Genomic DNA, 6000 nt, shown 5'->3' with positions numbered 1-6000 from the left:
TGACGTTAGATTGGAAATATTATTTTAGGATTAAACCACAAGTGGAGTTCATAACTGAAGGGGTCCAGTAAAGAGCTGCATAATTTTTATGAGAAAGGCAGCATTATGAGAACATGGCAGTGCACTGATGAAAACAAACAAACACATCCCCATGAAGTAACTTTATATCTCAGCCGCCAACTTATTTGGGCAGATTTAAGTAAACCTTTCTCTTTTACAATGCAATTATATATTGCCTATTCATAAATAAGAACTATTAGGATGAATGGGGCTCGTCTTTAAAAAAGGACATTGGTGGAGGGTTGCAGAGTTCATCTTGGTTGATCAACCTCCAACATAGGAAGCTGACTTATTGGTCTTTAGGTTTATTAGGATAATTGTATTTAGCAGAAAAGAAGGAATTCTGAATTTAGGTTTTTAGTAGCTGAGGCATATACAGTAGATCTTTTAGAAATGGAAAACTAGACAGAAAATAATCCATTATTTACCCTTGCCAGTTCTTACTTTTTATTACAAAATAACTAAACTTTATTTTTAATGGAAGTGAATGCCGTATGTATGTTGAGGAAGACTTGGTATATGATTTATATTTCATTTCAATGTATTTTAAAATATATTTTTAATAAAATATTATATCATTTTTAAAAAATTTTTGTAAGTCGTCCAATATCACAAATGTGAGATGGGCAGCAGTGGTGGGTTCCGGATCCTGTTGCAACCAGTATGGTGCAATGGGGCTTGGTGTCCCCCACATGCAAGCGTGCAGCATGCGCGCACACATTCGTCCTTACCTCCACGATGCCTCCGCGATGCTTCCACAATGTTCCAGCTGCTTGGCAGAGCATCACACAATTGCTGTACGCTCCGTGCGCATGCGCAGAAGCACCAAAGAGCTCAAATACAGGTAAGGAGTGCAGGCGGGCAGGCCCTCTGGAGCACCGTACTGGAACGGTACCCGGTACTCCCGGCAGGCACTGGTACACCCGTACCGGGTGTACCACTTACAACCTACCACTGATGGACGGCTATATAAATTGAATAAATTTCATAATGTTATTTATGGTTCTAATGATCCAAAGGCTGCTCATCTCATAAACAATGCCTTTTACAGCAGTATGAAAAAAATCCCAGGGTCTCATCAGGATTTTTTAAAAAGAAGCTCAGGGGATTACTGAGACAACTGCTGATAAAGTAATGCAGACATGTGACATTTCAATTATGTAATGACCAGTTCTTTGATTTTTAATTTCTGAGCAATTTGTTTAAATAAGTCTGTGGCAACGAAGGCTTCAAAATACATTCACAAAGTGCTACTTAAATACACATGGAGAAAATAATAGTTATTAGGTTGGTCAATATTATAGTGAGCCAACACTTTTTAAAACAATGATTGAATGCAAAGAAGCGTGTGTGTGTGTGAGAGAGAGAGAGAGAGAAAGAGAGAGTGGGGGGCTTGAAAGAAAACAACTAGGCACCATCATTATATATTTGAAAGGTAGAAACCAAATTTAGAAGCATAATTTTATTATATTGCAGATAAGCCAATAACTTCTCAAAATTGTAAACAATCCTTGTAAAGCAATCATAGTTCATCTAATTATTGCCTAACAATGTGCCATTATTGGGTAACACAGAAAGGTAATGGTGATTCTGGGGTATAGTATCCAGGGTCAGTTCTGGCTGCTGTTACTACTGGTTCGCTATGTGCGCATGCACAGTAGTAAAAAAAATACTTTTGCGCATGCGCAAAAGCAAAAAACAAGGTGGCAGCGCCTATGGTGACAGAACCTGTTCAGGAGCGTGGCCGGCTGAATTACTACCAACTCAGCCGAACCGATCCAAACCGGTAGGAACCCACTTGTGATGGTATCTTGATTAAAACCCACTGGATTGGAAACAAACCCCTACTTGGCACAAGCAAAATCCACCCCTCAAGGAACGTAGGGTTACAGAATACAAAATAGAGAATAGTAGAGCTACTAAGGTTTTAGATACCATTAGTAATACTTCACAACATCTTGACTTTATCCTTCTATTTATGCAGCCTAGGATTGCATTAGCTCTTTTAGCTGCTGCTTCATATTTAACTGATTATTCACTAGAACTCCAAGATCCCTCTCACAGTTACTGTTATTGAGCTAGGTTTCACCTAATCTGTACTTGTACATTTGGCTTTTCCTGCCTACGGTAAAACCTTATTTTTTTCTACATTAAATTTCATTTTTTTGGGATAAGGCCCAATGTTCAAATTTGTCAAGATCCATTTGGATCCTGAGCCTATCATTTGGACTGTTGGCTATTCCTGCCAGTTTAGTTCCATCTGTTAGTGATGTTGTCCATCTCAAAAAAAATTTAGCTTACCAAGAAGTAGGTTGTGTTCTACTTTGTTGAATGTATTACTGAAATCCAAATATACTATGTTCACAGCATTTTGCTGGTCCATTCATTTAATTAGTTTCTCAAAAAATAAAATAAGATTCGTTTGGAACAATCTGTTTTCAATAAACTCATATTGGCTTCTGGTTAAAACTTTGCTTACTTCTAGGTGTTCACAGATTTGTGGCTTGATATCTTTTCCAGGATCTTCCCAGATGTTTATGTCAGGCTGATTGGTCTCTAGTTTCCTGGATCTGTTTCCCTTTTTTGAAGAAGGGAACCACATCAGCTCTTTTCCAGTCCTTAGATAGTTTCCCAGTACTCCAGGATCTTTGAAAGATATGGGTCAATTGTTCTGAAATAACATCTGCCAGCTCCTTCAGAACTCTAGGATGTAATCCGTTGAGTCCTGGTAATTTGAACTCATCTAGCTCAGACAAGTTCTCTTATCATTTTCTTGTTTACATTATTCTTGTTGAAATGAGGATTCCTTGGTGCTCTCTGAGCTTGGTTGTTTTCTTGTAGACCTTTCATTACCCAAAGGAGGTAACATCATCAGTGTTAGTCTGGGTAATGAAACATCTGCAAGAAAACAACCAAGTTCAGGGACCACCAAGACTCCTGAAATCCACCCTGTTTGCCTGCAGACATTTGTACTACCAATTACTTGCCTGCTCTAGATTCACAACCCTCTTGCGAAGTTTCACAATGTCGTGAAATTACTAGGAATATCAGCAGCTTCAGTTGTCAGCCAGGAGTTTGGATCTAAGCCATAGCTGTCACATTCCTTCAATAGAAAGAAGAAAAAGTAATAAAAATGTAAAATTTAAAACACTGAGAAATGTTGTTATCATTTGTTGGTAGTCTCCATTTATCTCTCAATGTTTTTCATTTTGGTGTATGTTACATTGGTATCAGTTGCATAAAGCCACAATTATCCTGTCAAACATGTTGAAACAGCATATTCAGCATTTTCACAGATACTTTACATATTTGTTAGCATTCTATAGGCTATAATATCAAATGGAATCAGGTAAGCCAAAAACTCTAATTTTTATAACCTGATATTGCAAGTCTAGTTGTCCTGACAGAAGGAAAGCTACAGAAGGCAATCACTCTGATTTATTTCCTTCCTGGAGTAGCAAATTTATCTTAGAATCAATCTGAAGTACAACTGTTTATATTAAATATCAATAAACCACAACATGCACATGTCCCTATTGTTGAAAAATATTTGGTATTAAAAGTGTATTAAATTTGATCATGGAGGGCGGGATGTTAGAGGAGTTGTTGGAAATGTTAAAAAGTGCACAAGCAACATTAAAAGGTAATAAAGAGGTAGAAAAGGAACCAGAAAAATTGTTGAAAGTGGAGATAGGAGGGGAACCAGTGGTGGGTTTCAAAATTTTTTTGAACCTACGCTGTGGGTGTGGCCTCCTTTGTGGGAGTGGCTTGCCGGTCATGTGACCTGGTGGGAGTGGCTTGCCAGCCTGGTGCACCAGTTGCACCTGGTGCACCAGTTGCGCCTGGTGCACCAGTTGCGCCCCTACCTGAACCGGGAGGCTCTCACAACAGTCACTCGTGCCCTTGTGACCTCTAGGCTGGAGTACTGCAATGTGCTCTACATGGGGCTGCCCTTGAGGAGTATTCGGCGACTTCAGCTAGTCTAGAATGCAGCCACGCGAGCGATTGTGGGTGCACCTCGCTTCACCCACGTAACACCTATCCTCCGCGAGCTGCACTGGCTACCTGTCGATCTCCGGATACGCTTCAAGGTGCTACTTGCCACCCATAAAGCCCTCCATGGTAGTGGATCTGGGTACTTGAGAGACCGCCTACTGCCGATCACCTCCACACGACCTATTAGATCTCATCGATTAGGCCTCCTCCGAGTTCCATCCGCTGGCCAATGCCGACTGGCAACCACGCGGAGGATAGCCTTCTCAGTGGTAGCTCCGACCCAATGGAACGATCTCCCCGTGGGGATTCGTACCCTCACCACCCTCCAGACCTTCCGCACAGCCCTTAGAATCTGGCTATCCCGTCAGGCCTGGGGCTAAAGATTGTAACCCGCCCGAATGGTATGAATGTTGTGTTTTAATCATGTACTGTCTTATATGTAAAAGTCTGTTTTCCCCCCTTCCTTTGGATTGTGAGCCGCCCTGAGTCCCCCCAGGGAAAAGGGCGGCATATAAATAAACCTAAACAAACAAACAAACAAACATATGTTTTCTTTCTCTCTCTCTCTCTCTCTCTCTCTCTCTCTCTCTCTCCTTCCTTTTGTCTCTGTCCCTTTTTCCTTTTTTTCTTTCATCTCTCTCTCACTTTTTCTTTCTTTTTTTCTTTTTTTTATTTCTTTCTCTTTCTCTCTCTCTGTGAGTCTGTGTGTGTGTGTGTGTGTGTGTGTGTGTGTGTGTGTGTGTGGTGGGTTTCAAAAGATTTTAGAACCTCTTCTGTAAATGTGGCCTGCTTTCTGGGTCCACTGGTGGAACCTCTTCTAAACGGTTCGGTAGATTTGACGAACCGGTTCTACCGAACTGGTGCGAACTGGTAGGAACCCACCTCTGAGGGGAACAGACAAGCAATGTAAATGAACAAGGAATTAACAAGGTAGAAAATAAAACCCAATGGGGTAAAGGCACAAAGAGAACAGAGAAGAAAAAGGGAAACGTCATCCAAAAAGAAATTAGCGAAAAATAAAGAGAGAAATAAAGTGAGATGGGAAAGAGAAACTTGGGGGGAGATACTCAAAAAAATTATCAAAAAGTAAGAGGAAAAATACAGAAGAAAAGATATAAGACACATAAAAAAAAGAAAAAGAGAAAAGAAAATTTAGAAATAGGAGAATAATAGAATGATATGATCTGGTAGAAAGAAATATTGTTAACAAGGTAAAATATGTTTTACTTAGAATGTGTGAGAATTATATTAAGAATCTTAAAGCTGTTAAATAATTGTTATGTTGATTATATAAAACTTGAAATTTGAAACATGAAGATTCATATTGTTAATAGAAAATAGATGAAAAAGAAATGATTGTTTATTTTTAAAGAGAAATAAAAATTATATTTTTGTACATGTTAAAAAACTAGAAATTGGAAAATAGGAGAAGGAAAGTAATTTGGCTAAAATTGGAAATAATGGAAATATAATGTAAAATGAATTATGTCTTTTGGTGGGAATGTTAAAGGTGGAATTCAGACAATATTCTGTTCACAAAAGAATTTTTATTATGTAACAAAAATAAATAAATAACTTTTTTAAAAAGAAAAGAAAAATATTTGGGAACAGTCTCAAAGATGGTGCATTATTATTTATCAAGGATACACTTTAATTATAAATGCAGATGAAGGCATTTATAAATTCTTTAATAAATCTGATCTTAAATGAATACTTGCAAAACAAAACTGAAGTGATCCAAGTAAGACAACTTCCCCAAAGAATTGACAATTTTGCTTCCTATATTTTCTTCCAATTTTATACTAACATGATGTAAGCAGTGGGGTACCACAAAGTTCTGTCTTAGGCCCAGTACTCTTCCATATCTTCATAAATGACGTAGATGAGGGAATAGAAAGGAACTTATCAAATTTGCAGATGATACTAAGCTGGCAGGAATAGCTA

The sequence above is a fragment of the Thamnophis elegans genome, chromosome 11 (assembly GCF_009769535.1).
Source record: "Thamnophis elegans isolate rThaEle1 chromosome 11, rThaEle1.pri, whole genome shotgun sequence".
NCBI lineage: Eukaryota > Metazoa > Chordata > Lepidosauria > Squamata > Colubridae > Thamnophis > Thamnophis elegans.
This window is presented reverse-complemented; position numbering follows the sequence as displayed.